We start from the raw sequence: 24,434 nt of genomic DNA on the forward strand, positions 1-24,434 counted from the left end.
CTGCTCAGTGGCTTTAGGCAGAGCTGCTGGAGGGAAAAGCCAGTAAATTGAGGCGATGTTATGGGGATGACTGGAAGAGCAAGAGGATTAAAGGTACTCCGGGCTACGTGGTCTTGGGTTCCTCGTTCTGTTCCCCGCACGCCCGGGAAAAATGGGGGTGGAGAGGGCTGTGTAAGTGGGTCCCAGAAAGTGACCCGCTCGGGCAAGCTTCTCTGGGGCTGGCCTGAGGAGGAGCCCTGGCCGGCCTCAGGGGAGACTCCGCCGGGTTGGGAGGCGAGGGTGCTGGATGGCACCCTTCCAGAAGCGCGCTTTGGGGACAGCTCAGGGTGTACGCACCCCGAGTGCGTTGCCAGAAGGACAGGAGAGAAGGTGCCAGCTGTTGGAGGAGGAGTAGAGCGCCCAGACGGTTTCTGAGGCCACTGGGCTCCACACCCAGGAACGCGGGGCTCCCCCACCCTGTCCCCTGCTGCCTAGAGAACGCAGTATCGGGAGAGGAGACAGAGTTCGAGAGCATCGGAAGGTTCAGAGGAGCGGAGTGCGAGGTCTTGCTCTTTGCCTGTCCAGAGGGAGTACATAATCCAGACGAGCCCGTCCTGCGGAGGACTGCTACTGGGGCAAGGGGCACGGTTTGTATCTGCCTCCAAGGAAGTAAGGGAAGCCCAGCCAGGTTTTGTTGCCCGAGTGCCGGTCTTTGGCAGAAGAGCTCCATTCTAATGCTTGTTAGGATCTATTGGCTTCTTTTTCCCTGGAAGAAAACATTGAGTCCATGGCTTTTTATATGAACTTTTTGGGCGCTATGTGTACACCCTAGGATGTAACTGGGAAGACTGGCACTGGGAGAGTCACATTCATCTTCCAGAGACTGACTGACTTCTCAGGTTCAGCTAACACTGAGAGTCTCCCATATGCCAGGCATATGAACCTCGTTTGGTGAATATTAATTCACATACAGCAGATGAGGAAACTAAGACTCTTGAGAAGTTGACACCCACAGGGTCACCCACTTAAAGCGTGGCAAGGCCACGATTCACACCTAGGACTTTCTTGTTTAGGTTCACTTCCCCATGAATCTAGCCTTTCAGGGAGTCCTTCCCTTCCTTGTGAGAGGTGGGGAGGAAGCAAGTAAAATCCCAATTTCTCTGAATTCTGCTTTATGATAGACTAGAAGCAAATACCTGTTCTTCCTTCACAGATAGTTAGCTCAAGCAAAACTGAATTTGTAAGAAACTTCGTGACTTGCAAAGGAAGAAACACCTGCATCTTTCCAAAGTAACCGAATAGAACTTAGACACTGCAGAATCTGACATAGTGAGAGAGGAGAAATTATCACCAAACCCACTTTAGAACAAGCAAACATGACAGTGGCCTGCAACCTCTGCCTGACTTTTTACAAAGGGCCTTATAATGAAGGTTCAAGGCTTTTCATTTAAAAAGTAGTACTAAGAAAGTTTACGTACAGATAATACCAAGTACTGTTTATTGTGGTTTTTACAATGCCAGTGAGGAAATTTAGTGCTTATAGAGGACCCCTTGAACCAGTGTAAAAAGATCACCTATTCTACAGTGTAAAGCATTTCCTCTAGAGATCAAAGGAACTTAAGCCTTTGCTAAGTCTTTGGGGGTAGTAAATTGAGTTCACACGTGCAATATCTTTGCACTGTAAAAGCCAAATGTATTTCTTATTCATTCTTTACTGCTCTGACCTTTTAACACTTTAGACATCCTTTTGTTATTCTTTCTTTCCTTCAGTAAACCAGCTGTGGATCAGTGGAGGGCAGTACCTAATTTGTAAATGTCTCTGGAATGTTCTCCTGTTTTTACCCATTTGGGTTTGGAGGTCTGTCTCATCATATGTGTGGCAAGTTGGACTCATTATTTTGAAGTCACTTACTGTCTTGGTAGTGTTGTTGATATTTTTGGTATGTTATACTAGGTGAGTAAGGCAGTGCATTTTTACCTCTGTTAAAAGTACAGTTTGGACCATTTGCTCAGAATATCAATATAATATTTTGTGTAACGTCTTAACCTTTGAAAGCCACCAGAGATAAAATTTCTGGACTGGAGATTTTTATGGAAAATAATAGGCATGCCTCTTCAGTTCATAAAAAAATAGAATGTTCAGAATAACACAAAAAGGAAGCAAACCAACCAAAAGGACGTGCTTGACTTCTGGAAGGGAACACAAAGGAGGGTTTCCTTGCCTTTGGTTATAGAGATAACATTATGTTTTGGTGGATTTTCACAAGGTATTTATATTTTGTGAATGGTTATGCCTTGAAATTCTGAAGTGACGCCTATCCACCATTGTTGTTAGTAGTTGTCATGTCACCATGTATAATATTTTTCTTGGTGATAAGAGTTAATTATAGAATGCCCTGCCTTTCCTCTCCTGCAAGCAAGTAACTACAAGCTCTCTTAGTATCTATTCTGACCAGCACCTACTGGGCTGGCTAAGCATAGAAGGTGCTGCCCCAGGATGGAAGAAAAGGCCTTTCCTCCCTCACTCATCATGTGCTTTGACCCTTTGAGCTAACAATCTGTTGGTTAGAGAATTGAAATAGTGCTAATGAATAATACCCGACATATTTCTAATTGCGGGCCTTCATTTGCAGTAAATTTACAAAAAAAAAATTAAAATCTGGTTATTTGAATCCAGGGAGAAGGACCCATGGTGAACAGATTGCATGCAATGTACAATAGCTGTATTTATCCTTCTGTGAGTTACTTACAATCTTTGATTTCAAGCTTGAGAATACCAGTAGCAAAACCCTCTCCCCAAATTATAGAACTTACCTTGAACAAGAATCTAGAAGGATAAAACCAAATGCAAGCCACACTCAGGGCAATATTTCACCTGGAACCCCCATGGATAGTATGTGGACTTAGAAACTCTGGAGAGGCCACTTTTTGAGGCTATGAAAGCAGGAAAGTCACTGAACTTAATGGAGTCCCTGTTCCTTCATCTGTAAAATGATAAATCTCTAGATAACAGAGTGAGTTAGCTATGCATTGCTCAGCACATAGTTAGGCTTGCAGTGAAAGGTTTGTTGAATCTGAATCTGAGGAGAAAGGTTGAAATAAATGAGATCCAAACTTTTGGAGAAGGAGAAAGGAAGACATTTTTAAAATGGAAGATGCAAAATGTGAAGATGAGGAAAAATAAATTTTTGATGGCTGAGTTCGAAGAACTAAATCATAGCTTGTAGACAGGAAAAGTGATTGTCCATTTCAAGTAACAATTTAACATACTTTAAAAATAGTTTTATGTTGGATTCTAGACAATTATGGCTGATTTCCCATTGCAAGTGTCCTCTTCCCTCATTGATTCTTGTTATATTCCATTAAAAATTGTAGGGTATACCTCATTGAATCCCCAACAATAAAAAAAAAATTGTGGGGTATAAAATAGGAGATGGAAGAAAGGGAAGAAAAATATCTAAAGAATGATGTTAAATCATAGTTGAAAATATAACTTGCCTAATTCTGAATGTAGTTTGTATGAGTAAAGTTAGAGGAAGCATTTTTCAAGTAGGTTGGAAGAGATGTTTTAGAAGAAAAACCCTATTCAGAGATGTCCTGTAGGCATCCCACCTTGCTGGTTAATTTTGACCTGTGAGTAATTGGGGTGCTTGAAATGTTGATTTGCAGTGGGGGCTGATGGGGTGCTTCTGGGTGCTTCTGGGGGCATTGAAAATAGGGGACACTGCTAGTCAGTTTCTAAGGGAGTGGACTGTGCCACTCCCCTCATAAATTCTTAGGTATTTTGTAAACAGAAGAGTACATTGATGCTGCAGTCTCCACATTGATCCCTGTGTGATGTAGATGGCTTTGCATAGGGCATCTCTTCTTGCCCAGGAACCTCAACCCTGACCTTTGCTAGCCACTCTTCACATGCATATTTCTTATAATGAGGTAAATAGAGGGATAGTAGAGGAACCTTTCATGGAAAAAGCAATTCAGAGTGCGCGGCCTGATGATAGTGGGTCTGTTGCATTAACCTCATCGACAAGGAGTGGCTTGTATGTGGTCATTTGGGAATTTGGGGGGACTGTGTGAAATGAAAAACTGCATTTTTGTGAGCCCAAAGGCAGCAGAATTTGCCTTATCACTATTTTTCGTGGGCTTACATCCAGAGGTCCTCACCCTAAAGGTCAGCCAGAGAAACAGGGTAGTATGCTGGGAAAATTTTCAGCAATGTCTGACTCTTTGGCTGAGAAAGGGAGTCCTGACCCAGAAATATCCCCTGGGCAGGGAGGGGTATTCGTGTTGTCCGTTCAAGTTATGCGAAGCAATGTCTGGGTTTTCCCCAAAGCTGAAGTATCTTCAGGCATTGTTCTGCCTTGGGATTTTATTATTCAGTTAATTCAGGTCAGATTCAATGACAAGGAAGCCAGCTGACTTTGGTAAAAATAAATGCTTATAGACATTTTGGCATGCTGGAAGATTTAAATACACACAATCAGTTAATTTTTATCAAAATAAAATTGACATATAGTTTAGACTGAAGTTACTTAGGTGGTGTTCTCACTCGTTTGAACAGATTATACCTCTCCACATCTAAGGGTAACCCAGGAGGAACAATCAGTGACAATAAACTCTTCAGTTGGAGTAAATGTTTGGAGTCAAGTGAAATCAGGAGGAAAACATGACTAGGAATTAGGTGTGAGTGAAACGCTCAGGTCTCTCTTCTTATTAACCAACCTGACCCTCAGTTCCTCAGTGTTCACTTGATCTTAGCCAAAAGGTCGAGAAGCGATAGTTCCTCAGTGTTCAAATAAGGGACAGTAATACCTGCTCTATCTGCCTCACAGGGTTGCTGTGAAATCAGTCTGCATGTATGTAGTATAACTAAAACAAAGCCTGGGGGCATTACCTGCTCTATAAGCCTACCAAGAACACAAAAAGATTGCTCTAAAAAAAAAAAAAAAAAAAAAAGATACTCCGGTTAGTGTGTCGGTTTCTGTAGTGGAGCAATTTGTGATTTTCCAGATTCTTGTGATTGCCCCTCAAGGGGAGTATAAGTGGGGCTGAAGGGGAGAGGAGTCAGTGTTTGATTCCCCCCTAAGAGGATGTAATAGCTACAACTTTTCCCTAACAGCCTTGAAGACAGGTCCGCGGCTCGAGCAACTGACAAGAAAATCAACCTAGTAAATGCTCCTCATCTCCTAGTTAGACAATCTTGGATTATAAGATTGGATACAGTGTGGAGTTTGCAAGATTTTTTTTTTTTATTTGAAAATCAAAATGTATATATAAGAACAGTGGGAAATAAAATGGACATACAGATAGTCTCAGGGAGAATATAGGTGGAATGCTTTCAGGTGCAAGTGTTGAAAAGCTTACCGTTTAAATGAAAGTAACAAGCAGGTAAGGAAACAGGCCGTTGGTTGGTCTCAACAGATCCATATGCCTTCCTGTGCAGGTCTGAAAACTTTTTTGTAACCAAACCTTCCCTGACCTGCACTTTCTTTATGGAAAAACCTATCCCATGTAAAGCTAACGTTAATTAGGGCATTCATTTCTTTTGTTGCAGAAATATTAATGAGTTTGATTAATGGGGATGTTGTCCTTGATCCAGTTAGAAGCGTATATAATAAGCTTCAGTGTGGGCCCTGTTGTACTTCCTCACCTGAAGAATTCTGAATTCTGAAACACATCCAAACCCCAGAGTTTCAGAAAAAAGTATGTGTGAACCTGTCTAGCTAAAAGCCAGAGGCAATGTTAATGTCAGCTCTTTCTCCATTTTCCTATATTAGCTTCATTCTCACAAAGCAGCAAAGTTCATAAAATTCTTGGTACCTCTAATACCCAGTATTGACTTGTACCAATTGGTCCTGATCATTGAGTGGGGTCATATCCCCACATTGGGTCAGTCACTTTGTCTAGAGGGTTAGCAGTAATTCAGTGGGTTCATTTGGGTCACATGTCCACCCTTAAAGTAAGAGAGATGTTGACTTTTGATGGCAGTCCACCAGCTGAGGAGGGACAGTCCCCCAATGGAAAATGGGATGCTGTCACTAGAATCAGAGGAAAAAGATAAGGGAAAAGGAAATATCTCACTACAAACCAGATGATATACATCCTGAATGCCTAGGCTAAGGAGTTTTTCAACATCATCATGTAGGATAAGAAGCTGTGTTGAAGAGCTAGTATGTGCCCCATTGTATTTTCCAGACCCGGAGAATTCTGAATTCTTCAACACGTAAATCCAGTGGAGTGTGGAATAGGTTAAGGAGGTCTCCAGTGCTCTTAGCTTGGTTGAATAATGGAATGAAAGTTGGGCTGTGGTGCAGAAGAGAAAGTCAACACAAAAGTTTTCATTGCACTGCTTCTGCTACCTACCCGCTACATTCCCTTTCTTCAACTCCTTGTCCATGTAGGATCATCGGTGTAGACTTAAAAGGGTTTGAATCCTAGCGCTGCTGCTTCCCACTTGGGGAGCCCTAGGCAAGCATCTTAAGCTCTCTGCACCTGTTTCTTCATGTGTAAAAGGGATGTGATAAGAGCAATTCCCTCATAAGATGGTTGTAAAGATTAGTTAACAGTAGTTAGAATACTACCTGGCACATACTACATAATAAATGTCAGTTACTATCTCTTGTTTAAAAAATGTTATTAACCTTGCAGTAAATCAGTTGAGCCCATTAATTATTTTTTATATCCCCTTTCACTCTCAAACACGTCTGAATTTGAAAGAGAACTGTTATGGTCATCCTAATTGTATGAGTATCTGTGTGTGTGTGTGTGAGAGAGAGAGAGTGTGTGTGTGTAATTACCCATCTGACCTGCTAGCTTGTGAGCTAGAGAGCTGGGATACTGCCTCACTTGTGGTTGTGTCCCTAGCACCACGATAGTGCGTGGCACAGGAGAAGCACACTGGGCTTGTAAGACAGGAGGTATAAAGGCCTTAGGCAGAGAGGAATACAGAATAGGTTTGGAAAGGAAGAGGAACAGTGGTGCCTGTGACACTAAAAAGGAATGAAAGATGTGTGGAGAGGCAGAGAGTTCACATTGGGGAGGGAAGGAAATGAGCATGTCTGGAGAGTGGCCTTGATCTCATTAGTCACTTAAGAGAAGAAGTCCTCCTGCAGAGAGGTGGGGGGAACTGGGTGAAATTGAGGTCCAGATGCTCCAGTATTTTGGAGCATTTTTAGAAAATGCTGGTAATAATCAACAATCTATGATATAAAAAAATTGTCAAATAGCAGTGAGGTTATTGGTGCTTATACTTAGTCATTGCTCAGTAGTAAGTAGTGTTGAAATGAATGAGTGAAAAAAATGAACCGGTCTGTGTTCTTTTGTGCCTTTCTCACAGGACAAATGAACCTGACATTAGAGCAGGACAAAACAGGGAGTTAGAATTTACTGGGTAGGAAAGAGGGTGAAAAGAGGGACTCTGGGGAACTAGAGGATAAACAGTTCTTGTGTACCGGATGCCGTCTCTGAAGTGGTTGACTGAAGTGTACAGGCTGTGAGTGTTATGCTGAGGCCAAAATGGGACAGGTGGTACTGAGGAATAGCTAGTGTAGAGGCTTTAAATTCAAATAAAAATGGGTAGTTAGTGTGAAAAGAGTGATAGAAGTGTAAAAGTGAGAGCCATCCTTGAGGGTACTTTTTTGGGTAAGCTTCCAGAGTTCTGCTTAATGCTAAAGTCATTAAGGAGTGAAGATGTATGTGGGTTGACCAGATAGAGAATAGGAGAAGGCTAGTGGTTTGGAAAGAGTCAAGAAACTGAAATGGGACTACTGGGAGGGATATGGTGTGGATGAGAGGAGGATGCCAAGTAATTTGCACTGGTGTATCCACTGGTCAGATAAACATGAAGTTTACCCCATATTTCAATTCTCCATGGATAAATGCAGGCATTATCTCTGCTTTACACATCGGTGTGCTATTATTTGCACTGCAGGTCCTGTATCAACTTAAGGGATAAAGACAGACATATGGGTGACTGCTTTCAACTCCCAAATGTGCCTTCCCATATTTGATTTAAAAACTGAAGATTTTGTTGAGCACCGAATATAGAGGGAATGGTGGAAACAGAGAATGAATGTAAAACCAGACATGATATTTAAGAATGATTTTAAGGATGTGACATGCTAGGTTATCACATAGTCTGCCTTCTGCCTTTGCATTATAATAGGTAATTACAGCTATAATTTATTCACATGTTGAGTATGCTGCCCTTTATAGGCATACGTAGCACAACAAAGCTATATTCTAAACAGGCCTTTTATGTGTGCTTAGCCAAAACTGGACTGCCTCAGTTTTGGATGTATTTTAAAATATTAGTCTTTAAAATTATTTATAGATAATGCTTTCTAATATGTAACAGTTTTAGATTGTTCTATATAATATTAATCTTTTGTACCTCTTTATGTAATTGTTAATTGAGGGATCGCATCACAAAATAAATATTTAAGTTTCTATTTTAATCTTCTGTACATTATCAAAGAGGTTAATTCTATCCAAGGAAAATTACATTTTGGATACCATAATGCTGGTAGCATTGAACCTAGTTTAAGATTTATTAAGAGCAAGTCTTTCCTTGTCTTTCCAAGTATGACAAACTATATGTGTGTGTGTGCGCACATATATATAAAATTAGTACTTAAGGGCTGATATTTCTGTAATGAGTACTTAAGGTCTGGTGTTTTTCTATACTGAGAAGCTCTTACAGCTGTAAAAATATACCAGATCTCTCCATATCAGTGTTCCCAGGCTTGTACCTTGTTTTTCTGGTGGAAGTTTCTCAACCAAAATAAAGCTGGGTAGTCTGAATACCATGCAGGGACGGGGAAAATCCCAGGGCCTTTAATTTTGTAAGAAAATATCCATAACTATGCATTTAGAAGGATACTGCTGACTCATCTTGTGCCTATTCTTGTTGTGCTTAACTAATATGTTTGTGTGTGCATGTGGGGAACCCCATTCATCAATTTCAGAGTTTCTCAAGAGAAAACTAAATTGTAGGCCACTTAGGATTTATTACAGGCTAGCTTCCAGCAAAACCTTTTTTCTTTATAGTTTTTAACTCTAGGATATGTTTCTATTTGGTTAATCCTCACAAATTTGTTTACCAAAGGCTGCATTCTTTCACTCATCTAGGATGATGTCATTGCTTCTGGGCTGGTCAGACACCATGCTTGGGAGCCAGTGAAAGAAATGCAAATCCTAAAACAGGTGACTTTAGTCACCCTTCTAGGTCCTGCCTTGCCACTAATCTGTCAAATATTTATGAGCTGCTAAGAAGTTTTCTTTGTCATATTCATTGATTTATTTACAAGATATTTATTGAAGGAAACATCAAGAAATGAAAAGGCAACCCACAGGATGGGAAACAATAATTACAAATTATATCTAATGGAGGGCTTATATCTAAAATATATAAAAAAAGAACTCTCAGCCAGGTGCAGTGGCTCATGCCTGCTATCCCAGCACTGTGGGAGGCCAAGGCAGGAAGATAGCTTAAGGCCAGGAGTTTAAGATTAGCTAGGTAATATAGCAAGACCCTATCTCTACAAAAATTAAAAAAAAAGAACTTAGCTGGTGTGGTGGCATTTTCCTGTAGTCCCGGCTATTCAGAAGATTGAGGTAGGAGGATTACTGGAACCCAGGAGTTCAAGCCTTCAGTAAGCTATAATCGCATCACTGTATTCCAGCCTGGGTAATAGAGTTAAGACTCTGTCTCTTAAGAAAAATGAAAAAAGAGAGAGATAATTACAAGCACTGATGAAGATGTGGAGAAGTTGATTGGAACCTTCATACACTGTTGATGGAAATGTAAATTTGTGTGGCCCCTTTGGGAAACTGTCTGGCAGTTCCTCAAAAGGTTAAACGTAGAGCTACCATATGACCCAAGCAATTTTACAACTAAATGTATACCCAAGGGAAATGAAAACATTCATCTACATAAAAATTTGTTGACAGATGTTCACGATAGCATTGTTCATAATAGCCAAGAAGTAGAAAAAAACAACAACCGTCTATCAACAGATGAATGGATAAATAAAATAATTGTATATCCATATGATGGAATATTATTCCATTATAAAAATGGATGAAATTCTGAATGAAATGCTACAATATGGATGAACCTCCACATATGGGGGTTTGGCGCCTTCTTAACATTTGTGTATCTTTCTGTTTACATGAATTGTACAGAATTGGCAAATCTATAGAGACAGAGAGTAGGGAATAGGGAATAACTGCTAATAGGTGTGTAATTTCCTTTAGGGGTGGTGAAAATGGTCTAAAATTGATTGTGGTAGTTTGTGTAATTCTGCGAATATACTGAAAATTATTTAATGGTAGAATTTTCTTTCTTTCTTTCTTTTTTTTGTTTTGAGACAGGGTCTCCTTCTGTTGCCCTGGGTACAGTACCGTGGTGTCATCATAGTCCTGGGTTTGAGCATTCCTCCCACCTCCTGCCTCCTGAGTAGCTGGGACTATAGAAGTGCACCACAATGCTTGGCTAATTTTTCTATTTTTAGTAGAGAAGGGGTCTTGCTCTTATGCAGACTGGTGATGAACTCCTGACCTCAAGCAATGCTCCCACCTTGGGTTCCCAAAGTGCTAGGATTAGAGGCCTTTGCCACCATGTCTGGCCCAAATAGTGGACTTTAAGTGGATAATTGCATGGTGTGTGAATCATATCCTAATAAAGCTATTAAAAATAGCTATCAAGTAGCTGTTGTTTGTCAGCCATTCTTACAGGCGTAAGGCTATGGCATCTCTGCTCATGGGGTGCTTATGTCATCAATGGGAGGAGACAAGCCATAGCCACTAATGAAATGAATAAAATAATTTCCAATTATGATGAGTGTTGTTGAAAGCACAATGTTAGCAGACTGACCAAGGGTGAGAGAACTTTATTTGGTCAGGGAGGCCTCTTGGTGCAGATTCCTTAACGTTAAGAAGGTGCCAAACCACATAGTGGTTTGGGATGGGGTGAGGTCCATGCAGGGGTCACTCCTGCAAAGGCCCCAGATGAAGAGTAGGCCAGCCTGTGTAAGTGGAGGCTACTTAACAAGGAAGAAGCACTCAAGGTTATGGTTGGAGAGGATGAACTGAAAGCTTAATTTTGGTGATGTTATTTACCTGTTCAAAAGCCACCAGTAGCTCCCATTTGCCCAGTGCATTAAAATGGACTCCTCCTCTTGGCTTTTAAAGGTCTGTACATGTTTGTCCTGAAGTGCTTTTTCCATCATCTCTCTTACTCTATCCCTTACTTAATAAAGTCAGACTGACCTTCCCGTTGTTCTCTAGATATGCTCAGTGCTGTTTCTGTGCCAGTCTTTCTACCTGGAATATACCTGACTTGTTGCTCTCCTGGAAATTCTGTCTGTTCTCGAAGGCATACCTCAGTGTCATCTCTAAGCCCTACCCTGTGGGCATAGGTAGAATATAGGCAAAGGTAAAATTGCTCTGATGTTTCACTTCATTGACTCCCATAGTTGTTAGACTCGAACTCTCTTAAGAAATTTAGAGTTAAGTCCTCCCACCTCTCAGCCCCCCACCCCTACTAGGGGGGATGTAATTATTAGTCTGTAGCATGTGGCATGATGTTTTGTTGTATATAAGTAATCATTAAGTATCAGTTGAATCCTAAGGTCTTTCGTAGACATGCAATGTACATAACATGTGAAACAAATCTGAACAATGAAGAAAATTATAAAAAAATTCTATTACTTGGTCAATGAAGAAAGCTGACAGTGCTTGTATATTCTAAAAGGGGGGGGTTAAAAAGCAGTAATCCAAGGTTGATGAGTGATTTGTCTGTGGATTCTGAAGTCCAGGCTTCCTGGGAAATAGCCTCACCCTTATCTTTTAGTGTTTCAGACCTTGGCATCACCAGCAGGGTCATTCTTTCTGCTTCCACAAGCATTCTTGGTGTGAGAGTCAGAGTAAGCAGTGTGACAACATCTACTCCAAGAGCCAAGTCTCAAGTCATCCTAGGAGAAGGATTTCTTCTCTCTGGATCCCAGTGCACCCCAAGGACCCCACTGGCTGTGATCTCCCTGGGGGGTATGATGGAAGTGTTTTGTCAGTTGGAGCAAAGAGAAGAAAACCCCAGAAACCCCCACCCTTCCACCTTGAAGGGTCCAGTTAGGACTAAGAAATGGTTTCAGAACACAGGCAGATTTCACTGTGTAGAAGTAGTTGGAGTAGCAGATATAAGCAGGTTGAGTGCACTTGAAGGGTTCTAAAGCTTTGTATAAAATAAGCAGTACACGGTTGTGATGGTCAGAGGCTCATGCCAGGGCCTATCCTGATTGGCCATTGTGAAAGGTCACACACTGAAGTTAAATCTGGAGTACAGGAGGGATTACAGACTCCAGAACAAATAGTCATAAATTAAACCCTGCAGCTCCATCCTTAAAGAGTGGCTTCTGAAACATCCTTGGAGATAGGAAACAAACTCCAGACAAATAGAACGAATATTTATTGGGAGTTCCTTTAATGATGGAACAGTTCTCTTGGTTGGGTGACATGGCCAGAAGCCAATCTCCCGGTAGGGATAGTTCTCCCCATTTGACCTTTTACCCTTATCAGATCCAAGCCTCAAATAACCAGGTCTCAAGCTGGGCAGATGGATGGAAAGGGGAGTTATATCTTCTGGGTTAGATAAGAGAGTCATGGAAAAGTTGAGTTTTCTCCTGGGATATATGGTTTGACACTAGAACTGTTCTTTCCTCTCAACAGTAATGGACATACTGTGGCTAAGGCCTTTGTCACGCTGTTTGGATTGCTGCACAAGTCTTACCCTGTCTTCACTGTCTCTTCCTTTCCTCTGGTCACAAAGACTTTACTCCCTCCTCTTCTTTTCCTCCTTCTCCTCCTTTAATGTTCTAAACACCATTCAGCCTAACCATTTTGCCAGTCTCTGCACCTAAACTCTCATATCCTGCTTTTCTGCCTCTATTCAGGTCATTCTCACTGCCTGGACATCCATCCACATGTCCACGTCTTAATTGCTCTGTGCAGCCCTTCTCAGATGTCACTTCCTCAAAGGAAATTCCTTTGTTTAAATTCATCAAACCTCAGATGCTTCTTTTTATTGGCATTTGACATTTTCTTTTCCAATGCAATTTCTATATGTATAGAATAGCTAGAACTTATCTATCCATCCATCCATCTGTCATGTAGTTTATCTGCTCTGTTAGATAGTCATCCTCTTAAAGATAGGATTTCTGTCTGATTCATCTTTGTATCCCAGATGGCACCTAAAAGAGTGCTCTGCAGTTGAAATGCCCTCAGACACATATTCTGAAATAGATAAACAGCTGTATGGAAAAGAAAGCAGGGAGTAAATAGAGGCTGCGGCAGTCATTAGTACATTCCACTGCATATCTCTGGTTCTCTTTCTGGCTGTGTGATAAGATTTAATTTCCCTATATATGGTGTTAGGTGTAACAAACTGACTTCTATTGGTCAGTGAAATGTGAGACACATATTCCATCATTAATAGTCAGCAAGTGATTTGTGGTGAACCGTGTCTGCCTGGTGATTGGCAAAGCCCCAGGTGGTGAGTGTCTCATTAGTCTGGATATAGTGAGCATATCCAGGGTATAGTGAGCATCACTCCTAGCCACTGCACAATGGGCGTAATAACAAGAGCTAGAAATAAACCTTTGTTGTTCCAAGTCAGCGAGATTTGTGGGGTCATTTGTTACCACCCTGGAACCTTGCCTATACTGACTGATACAAAAGTCCAGGCTCAATAGTTTTCTCCTTTGCCTTGAACACACTATAAACTAAGATATGTGATGGAAAAGAAAGGAATATGTAATACTCTTGGTAAGAACCCTGCAATTTAATAGGGAAACCTTAGAGATTTCCAGTATGCATTTTGCTGATTATTTCATTGGTAATTATGTGTGTCCAAAACCAAAGGAAATCAGAAGCCAGATAGTAGGTATTTGCAAATGTATGTACGTGATTCTGTTGTTTGGAGTTCCTGAAAGAAAATTTGGAGATCCTATAGCTTAACTGCTCCAAGTTGCTTCTTTGTCATCACATTATGTATTGGCCTTGTCAGTTCTTTCTATCAGACTTATTCTATGAGTTCAGATAGGCCTATTCATGACAGGTAAGCCTCTTTAGAAAATTCAGGATGTCTTTCCTTTTTCCAGGAATACAGAAAATGGTGCATTGCAGGTCATGTTTTATTTTTTTTTCATCTAATGAAAAGAACATATTAATTTTGTATTTCAAAAAATTGCTTAATGGAGACCTTTCTCCTTGGCAATGGGATCTGCTTGTGCCTTCTCTGAGGGCCACATTGTACTTCTAGAATTATGACACCCACTGCTGGCTTAAATTTGCCTCTTCATTCCAAAGGATGTTACGTATTAGCTGTTACAGAACTGGCTTCACAAACATGGGGGTATCTGTGCACTCGCTGATTTATGTGATGTGGACACAGTGGGGAACATCTGAGATTTAAAATGTGATGGCCTGAATATCCAACTGTTGAAAGGAATCCAAAGCAACAGATTTTTCTTCTTTGGCAAGACAGAATTGTAGCAACATGCAGTGATTTGGTTCGCCGATTTTGCGATCTGTTAAAAACCAGAACAACTTAAAACAGAGTCAATGCTGCATAATGTAAAAAAGTATTCTAAAGGTCACATGGTTGTGCAAAATGAGGCAAGTTAAGCATCATGAAACAAGAGCTATTTCGAATAAATGTGATACACTGTGAACATGTAGTTTTGTAGGGTTTTTTTTTTCTTTTTGCTAAAATATTCAAAGTTTGCTAAAGTAGTCAAAGTTTTATTGTGTCTAGCCTAAAATAAAAGGCAAGGGTTATAATGAGCCCAGAACATCTTTCTCCCACTTCTTGTCCCTCAGCTGTGGAGGCCCATCTCTGGAGTTTATTCATTTCTTTCATGTGTGACTTCCTTTTCTGTCCTTCAATATTGCAAATATTTTAGAATACCCACACCTGGAAGATGCTTCAGTGCACAAAATCCCTATTTTCTCGGGACTTATATAGTTATAGGAAAAAGATATCAGCTTGCTTCAAAATAAATCACCCAGAACTCTGTGTGACACCCAAATCATTATGACTTCCGAAGCTATGAGTTGACTGGTAGGTTCTTCAGACCACTGCTGGGTCATCTGAGCTGACTGGTCTAGAATGGCTTCACTCACATAGCTGGTGGTTGGTGCTGGCTGCTAGCTTGGGTGATGGGGGGCAGTGGGACACCTGCCACGTGTCTTAGGCTTCTTCTGATGACAGGGAGGTATCCCTGTAATGAGAGAGAGGAAGTGCCCATGTGCAGATCCTTTTTAAAATTTCTGCTTGTGTCTTAATATCCCATAGGTCAAAGCAAGTCGCATGACCAAGCCCAGCTTAAAGAGGTAGAGATATGCAGGGTGCACATAAAGTTTGTGTGCAATTTACTATGTTAAACTATTTTAAATTGCACACAAACTTTATGTCCACCCTGTATATTTTATCTCTTGATAGAAATAAATACAAAGAATTTGTAGTCATATTTTGCAGTCTGCCACAGAGAGATTGCTAATACACATGTGACTAAGAAACAAAAAATATGTCAGAAGATGGTAATTGCTATTGGTAGAGAACAGCAAAGGGAATTCTTTTCATTTGTCAACAGGATGGCTAAAGAAGTTTTCAAGGAGAAGGTAGCATGAGCAAAAATCTAAAGGAGGTGAGGGGAAAAATGAGTTTTATATTATAGATATGTGGAGGAAGCACATTCTTATAGAGACAACAGCTAGTGCAAAGGCCCTGGACAGGAGAGAGCATGGTATGTTGGAGAACAGCAAGAAGACCAGTGGTGCTGAGTGAGCAAGAGTTGGTAGAAGATGGGCTGGCGAGGTACCGGGTGTGGGTTGGAGACCTGGGATAGATCCCAGTGGTGGTACACCTAGGGATCTGTGAAGGTGCACATTTTACTTAGTAGCTCTGAGGTGGAGCTGGAGAGTCAGTGTTTCTAACCAGCTCTCTTGTGGTACTCCAGCGCTGCTGCTGGTCCCAGGACAGTACTCTGAGGAGCAAGACTGTAGGCTTTGCAGACCATGTGCAGTAAGGTCTTCGGATTTTCTCTGAGTGAGGAAGGCCATTTGACGGCTTTGAGCAGAGGTGTGACCTCTTCTGCTACATGATAAAAGGAGGTAATAGTTGAGAATGTTTATTTTAATTTTTCCTTGAGAGGGAGTCTAAACTTTGTCACCCTTGGTAGAGTGCTGTGACGTCACAGCTTACAGCAACCTCAAACTCCTGTGCTTAAGCCATCCCCTTGCCTTAGCCTCCCAAGTAGCTGGGACAACAGGCATCCACCATAATGCCCAGCTGTTTTTAGAGATGGGGTCCCACTCTGGCTCAGGCTGGTCTCAAACCTGTGAGGTCAGGCAATCCACACGCCTTGGCCTCCCAAGTGCTGGGATTACAGGTGTGAGCCACAGTGCTTGGAGCTAAGATGGTGGTAAGTTGCAAATGTTTAAATGTTTAAATCCATACATATAGTATAAAGCTGCAAATGTTTAAATCCATACATATAATATAAGGCTGTGGACCCCAACCCCTCAACGAGTTGTGAACTCATGTTGGTCTTCAGCCTGTTAGGAACTGGACCATGCAGTTGGAGGTGAGCCGAGTGGGGAGTGAGAGGAATTCTATCTGTATTTACAGCTACACCTGGCTTGAATCACCCCCTGAGCTCTGCTTCTTTTCACATCATAAGTGGCATTAGATTATCATAAGAGTGTGAACCTTGCTATAAACTGTGCATCTGAGGGATATAGGTTGCATACTCCTTTTGAGAATCTAATATACCTCTACCTCTCTCCATGGAAAAATTGTCTTCCATGAAACCAGTTGCCAGTGTCAGAAGGTTGGGGATTGCTGGTATAAGAGATGGTTACATCATGCATTCTAATATGGAGAAAAACCATTGTCTGAGCTCAGCTTGCTGTGACTTCAACCATCTGAATGTCCTTTCTTCTGCAGAGAGCTATTTTCTTCTAGTCATCTGGTAAACAACAAAAGGGCCTGCACACGTCTCCACCCCACTCCCATTCCATAATGAACCAGCTCTGGATCCTTGCAGTCCCCCAGTGCCTGATTATTGGAGTTGTTCTTACTTAACCTTTTTTTTTTTCTCTGATTCTTAACTCTCTTGACTCGTGTGGCTCTCGATCCTGGCTATACATTTCACACATCTGGGAACCTTTACACGCGACATCAGAGCGCCTGATTTATTGGGCTTGGGTGGGTCTTAAATCTGTAGCTAGGATTGAGAACTGTGCCTGCTGCACTCATTCTTTCTCAACACCTGGGATGCTGGCTGTTCTCACAAAGCTCAGATCTTCTCTTCCCTGGAGGAATTCACTTTTCTTCCACTCCAGTCTCTGTCTTCCGCCTTTTCATTACCATCAAGGCATATGAATCATTAGCTTATTTTCAACCCTATTGCATTTGATGCTTTGATAGTCGGATTTTGCCTAATTACAGTCCATTTGCATTTTTTGTAAAGGATGATCTTTGCATAGCTACAGAGATAAGTATCTAAGTATTTGTTTATGTTAAGTGTCAGATTATTTGTGCTTTTCTGTGTAGTTGGTATTGAGAGGCCTGTCCACTTAACAAATTTCGAAGTAAACTTCAGAAGACCCAGGGGATGAAATACTGAAAATATGGGCTGGAAGATCATTGGCTCCAAGTTGCATATTTATGAGCTATTGTCCACTGAGCTTACAGATACAGTTTTGTGTCCTGGCTGGAATGAAAAACAATGTCCGTTTAAAAACTCTCATTTCATGTCTCATTACCACATCTCACTAAGACACTAGGCGCTGATATACTACATACGAGGAGTGACAATTAAATTCGTGAACTTGCCACTGTGCACTTATGCTGGCAGCACTGTACAAACAGCCCTGTAAGGTTTCATAACCTCGGCATATCAGTGTCTCACAACTGGTGTTTGTGTGGACTTGTGGTGGTGTCTTGTTGAGTGGTGTTCATTGTTCTTGTGTGTTGTTGGGTGCTGTCACAAGAATGTTGAGAACTTGAATTAGAGCAATGAGCAAACATTAAATTTCTTGTTAGGGACATGTTAGTCCAAATTTATGGGGATAATGCTGTGAAGAAAATGGCAGTGAACAAATGGATTAAACATTTTTCTGAAGGGAGAGAAAACGTCACTGATAAAGAAAAGTCAGTGCAGCCAGTAATGAGCAGAACTGACAAAAACATGCAAAAATCCATCAAATTGTATCTTTGCTGGCTGCAAGAAGCGTGTCAGACCAAGTAAACATTGATACAGAAACAGTTAGGAAAATCTTAAAATCCTGGCATGAGGAAGATGTGGTTCTTGAATGGCAGCAGTACACCCACTTACACAGCACTGTCTGTGAGAGAGTTTTTAGCCAGGGAAAAATTGTACTGGAACACCTTCCCTATTCACCTGACCCAGCACCCGGTGACTTTTGTCTTTAACCAGAGATAAAGGAAATATTGAAAGAAAGACATTTTGATGACATTCAGACTTCAAGGGTAATACTCCAATAGCTCTGATGGTCATTCCAGAAAAAAAGAGTTCCAAAAATTGCTTTGGGGAGTAGAAGAAGTGCTGGCATCAGTGCATGGTTCCCGAGAGGAGTACATCAAAGGTGAGGAGAGTGATTTTTAGCAATGAGGTGAGCAGCACTTTTTTGAGGATGTGTTCATAAACTTAAGTGTCAGACCTTATACATTGTACATTCCAGAACTATCTAGAGAGTAGCATAGTTTTATTTAAAGGTTACATGTAAACATTTAAATAAATAAGCTACATATTTTGGCATTTCTTTATTTTGTAATACACCAGGAACCTCAAAATCTCGACCTTTGAGAGGTTCTTGCGAAACCCTATGTGATTCCTTAGAAGAATGCTTCCCTCCCACCCCCCTTAACTTGGCTTATATGTGTATAGGTTTTATTTGAGGCTTCCATTTTTTTTAAAATGACTTTTAGTGTCCTAATCGGAATAGGAAATCAGGAAAAATGAAAGGTGGTGCAAAATATTATCTACAAATTGTATCACAAATTTGCTGTATCATCATGTACCCAGAATGACTTGGCTGAGCATCATTAACTTGTAACAGATTTAAACTAATTATTAACTCAACTAGATGGATTTACTTGAGTGTTATCATAAAGGGCTCTGAGATGTGAGAGTATGACGAAGTTCCATAAAATTTATTGCTCGAATCTTGCTGGGTCCAGCATTCTATTAAGGAACTGACTTTTGCCCCCATATTGAATTGGTTTTATTACTTACTATTGGGAAGAAAGTGTGTGTGTGTGTGTGTGTGTGTGTTTTAATAAATGGTAATTTATTTATCTTGAAAGAAATGCCACTTCTAACAGTCCATGGCTTTGGAAGAACCCTAATATTTCTTTCCTAAAATAAAAATGCGTCTTAGGTGGTTAGATCCCATTCGGTTTTTTAAAGTGTTGGGACAACAATGTCACCTAGACTCCTCATTATAAAATGAAGAAACTGAGGCCCCCAAAGAGGTATGGATAGAGCTCTGAACTGAGTTCAGATATTTAGCAGACCCGAGTTTCAGCATCTTCAAGCTCTGATTGTGCAAGTGACTTTCGAGAGTAGCCCTATTAATAATGTAGATAAACTTTCCTACTCATGATCCTCTGTAGGATATATATTTGTATATATTTCTTCAATAATTCCTGCTAATACTATTTATGTTTATCTGGGCCCCTATTTCTCTAGGAGACATTTGTGTGGTGGAAAATTGGTCAAGGGAGTTTGCAAGTATTGGTATGTGGCACATGAGCAAATATCTCAATTCTGGAGGCAATATTTTCCCCCTAATTTTATGAAAATATCACTTTTTACACCCCTTTCATTAAATTGCCTTGATAAGAAAAATGATAGTTTTGTTTTTTTTACTGATTTTAGTACAACAAAAGGTCTAAGGAGTGGTTTATAGTTCCACCATGATGACTGTTTAGTAATAATGTAAATGATTGATCATCTTGGTCTGTTCTTTGGAACCAGAGAAGTCTTTCCTAGGGAGAGTCAGAAGGCTCATTTGGGGGAGGTGGCCATAGTAATCACTTCTTCATCGTAAATCACTGTGGCCAAAGGGGGTGGAGGGGGGTGCCTTTATCTATCACTTCAGTGCCAAGGCTGGCAAGCTACATTTGGCTTTCTTTGGCTGATCCTGACTGTATTAGGTGATTTGGTTTGTGAAGCTGTGTGACAAGGGGTAAATTACTGCCTCCATCACATTGAGCAGTATAAGTTCTGTTTATAGGTCTATGAAAGGTAGGCAGTAACTAAAACCAGAATCTAGAGACATATCAGCATATCTAATGCGGTCACTGTGAGAACTGAAATTAACATGATGCATTTGAAATGAGAGTGTGTGCTTGTGGCTGAGAACCATTCTCCACCCTGGGTCTTTATCACTTTAGTTTCTTGGGGCTTTCAACCTATTTCAAAAGTCAGCTACAGAATTTTGGTATGTTAGATAGAAAAGAGAGAGGAAAACTTGGGAAGTCCTGTTCTTCCACTAAATTACCTGCATCTATTCAAACAATGAAAATGTAGCAATCAGGAATATGCAGTGTTTGGAATATTAAAATAATTCATGGATTACTTTATAGTCTTCTGGAAGTGTCAACTAGAAGCTTAATATATATTAAATGCACTTTGTTTTCTTTTATCCAGAGATGAGGTACTGTCCAGATCAGTGTATGTCTTTAGTTACTGCAAAAATGTGTAAAGATTGCAGTTATTCTTTTGGTAAAACGCTGTATTGGGTTTATCTTTTACGTCAATACTAAGTACTTAGGAATGATGGAAGAGAGATACTTAAAACTCAATATAGTGGGTAAAGTACATTTTCTTAAACATCACTTCCAACTTTCTATTTTATGGATACAAACATTTACTTGGTAGGCATAATGGTTATTTAAACTCTCTTTTGGGGGTTTATCTGACATATATTATACCAAGCCAGCTGCTGAGATAAAGGTTGGTGAACTTTTTATGTTAAGAAAAAGAAAATTCAAAGCTTGGCACTTGAGCCAGGCTCAGGAATTGTAGAGATAAAGATATTAATCTTAAAGTTAATCAGATCGGGGTTGAAGATTTAATAATAATTGAAAATATGGCTCCAAGGAGAAATTATGATATAATTTCCCCTATTTAGGTTTAATAAGGTATTATGAAAATATCACTGGGCTTGATGTCAGAAAAATCTTGTTTCTCTCACTTGATAACTAGGGTAAATTTGGGTAAGTCACAGGGTTAGCTGGACCTTAGTTTTGTTACTTGGAAATGCAGATGATGATCTTACACATATTTCACAGTACTCTTTCACTCACGTATTCATTTTATTGGGCAACAACTTCTAAAAGAGGAAGGAAAGGAGGAGGAAGGAAAACACCGTGGCAGGTGCTGGCAATATTTGCAGCATTTTAAAGTCAGTAAGGAAATAAACAAATTACGAAGGTAGAGGGAAACTGGGGAAGGCAAATTAGCAGGGAGGTTGAAGAAGATATTTTGACTTCTCAAGAGGTGATATTTGAGTTAAGATCCAAAGAAAACAAGAATGAATTAGACAATGAGACTTTTTTTTTTTTTTAAAAAAAGGAAATTCCAGGCAGATGGGACAGTAGGTACAAAAGGAGGTGAGAGAGGGAAATGCCAATGGGGCGGGAGTGTAGTGAGCAAGGGGCATCGGGGGTGACGGGGGGATGTTGGGATGATATTGGAAAGGTGAATGGGAGCCAGAACTGGAAGCCTCTCATGGGGCAAATAAAGAAGTTTTTGACCTTGTCATAGGAGTTAATAAAAAGGAATCAACAAGTTTTAGAAAGAGGTATTTTTTTTTGAGACAGATTCTCAGTTGCCGTGAGGTTGAGTGCTGTGGCGTCATAGCTCACAGCAACCTCAAACTCTTGGGCTCAAGTGATTCTCTTGCCTCAGTCTCCCAAGTAGCTGGGACTACAGGTGCCTGCCACAACGCCCACCTATTTTTTAGAGACAAGGTCTCGCTCTGGCTCAGGCTGGTCTTAAACTCCTGAGCTCAGGCAATCTGCCCACCTTGGCCTCCCAGAGTACTGGGATTACACATGTTAGCCCCCATGCCTGGCCAGTAGAAAGGGGTATTTTATATAAAACAATATATGGGAAGAACTTTCGACATGGGAAAAGCAGGTGAATATAAGTGGTTAATATTGCTGTTACATAGGATAAGATAATAAAACAGAAACATGTGTCCTAGACCTGATGACTTACTTATCCTATTTATAAAATTATGAAATTCTTAAAGTGGCTAATCACAAATGTTGCTGAAACATACAGCTAATCCAAAACATTTGGCACTGTTTTTAAGGTGTTCTAGGAGCAGAAGGGTGGAGGGTGAGGGGCAATACATCTATCATGGTAATATTTTACTTAAGCTAATGTACAAATTTTGTTGCTTTGAGAATACATTTGTTGAAGAACCATGTGCCAAGTGGGAGGTACCATCAGATTCAATGTCTGCTTCTATATAGATGATTCAGAAAGTAGGTAGTCCATTTATGCAGAATCAGAAATTTATTGGGCAGATAGTGTTTACTGGTTATCATGGATGAATAGTATCAATGAAGCGGGACCTCATGGCTGGAGGTGGTGATTCACACCTGTAATCCTAGCACTTTGGGAGGCCTAAGAGGGAGGATCCCTTGGAGCCTGGCTTTCAAGACCAGCATAAGCAAGAATGGAACCCAGTTTCTACAAAAAATTAAATATTTAGCTATGTGTGGTGGTGTGCACCCGTAGTTCCAGCACTCAGGAGACTGGGGCAGGAGCATCACTGGAGCACAGGAGTCTGAAGTTGCAGTGAGCTGTGATGACATCACTGTACTGTTGCCTGGGAGACAAAGCAAGACTGTTCAAACACAAAAGCAAAAATATGAAGAAGGACCTCAAGAGAAGAGACTGATGATTTAATATAAATAAGGCCTTGTTTTATAAATTGAGGATATCTACAGATAAATTATGGTGATATTTGGGACTATTTTATTTATCTTTCCTGTGTTGATGAACCCTCAATGGAGCTTGATAAAAATAACTTTTTTCTATGAAGATATCTGTTGAGATACCTACATATTTTACTTGAAAAGAGGAAGGAAAGTAGGTTCTAATCTTTATGATTTGAGAGATGGATTGAAAAATTAGAAATCATTATTGGCCCTTCTATATGGGAAGAAGCAGCTCAGAAGAGCTTTAGCCCTACAAAGTAGAATATGGTAGGACCTAATGGTGAGGAGATACCATTGCAATTGTCAGTATGCACATCACCTGTGGATTTTTAGCTTTGAAACTTCGCATAGTTGTGAAGTGAACTGAACTTTTGCCAAAATGATAGGTTTGCATCCTTTTTTGAACATTGCTTCATCCATCCCTCTTGGTAGCCACTTCATCACCCATTGAACTAAGTTGGCTGTGAGTGGGGCAAGGACTAGATTCTAATTCAGGTCGGGGTGGGGCTCATTTCTGCCAAGCTCGTAGGCTGTGCCAGTGTTGCTGGTCCCATGCTTCTGGTGTCAGGGCTGTATTTTGAGAATCACTGATTTATGGATTTGTACTTATTTCCAGATAGTTATGTTAGGTGTGTAGCTAATAGCACTTAGGAGACTCTGAGCCATTTATGACTTCTCATCTTTGTTTCAAAATTACCACCCATTTTTTTTTCAGAGTTTACGATAGTTCCAAATGACTCGATCATGTAGCATAACCATTTGTATTTTTATGTGTGACTAAAATGGTCATGTTATTGGAAAGCAGTACTTTACCATGAAATGTGGAAATACTGTATTTCATTTATTTTATAAAAGGAAAGCTTTACATATTGTAAATGATTTTCAAGGTTGCTGTTTGCAATGTGTAATTCCAAATGTTGATGTGGTTGCCATGGCATCACGAAGTTCTTCAATTGAATAATGCCAGCTTGATAATATATTTTAATCTAAACAACTTTTTAACATTTTGCTTTTCCATTTGCATTACCTTTCCAACTAGCTCCCTTGGTGACTGGGATTTTTCTTATGGCCTTTTGTTTTAAAATCAGATTTATTGAGGTGTCATTTACATACAATAAAATTCACTGTATAGTTCTGTAAGTTTTGATAAAGGCATATAATTATATGACCACCACCAGAATAAGGGTGCAGAAAAATTCCATTGCCTCAAAACATTTCCTAGTGCTGGGCGGTGCCTGTGGCCCAGTGGGTAGGGTGCTGGCCCATATCGAGGTTCAAACCCGGCCCTGGCCAAACTGCAACAAAAAAAAATAGCTGTGCGTTGTGGCGGGTGCCTGTAGTCCCAGCTACTCGGGAGACTGAGGCAAGAGAATTGCCTAAGCTTAGTAGTTGGAGGTTACTGTGAGCTGTG

General features: G+C 40.5%; 1 protein-coding gene across 4 annotated transcripts in view; it reads left to right on the plus strand.

Moving 5' to 3' along the window:
• The window catches only part of PCSK5 (proprotein convertase subtilisin/kexin type 5), a 466,549-nt gene that overhangs the window by 1,484 nt on the left and 440,631 nt on the right, over nt 1–24,434 (plus strand). The gene's annotated exons all lie outside the window — the stretch shown is intronic.

This window comes from Nycticebus coucang, chromosome 2 (genome assembly GCF_027406575.1).
Source record: "Nycticebus coucang isolate mNycCou1 chromosome 2, mNycCou1.pri, whole genome shotgun sequence".
Classification (NCBI taxonomy): domain Eukaryota; kingdom Metazoa; phylum Chordata; class Mammalia; order Primates; family Lorisidae; genus Nycticebus; species Nycticebus coucang.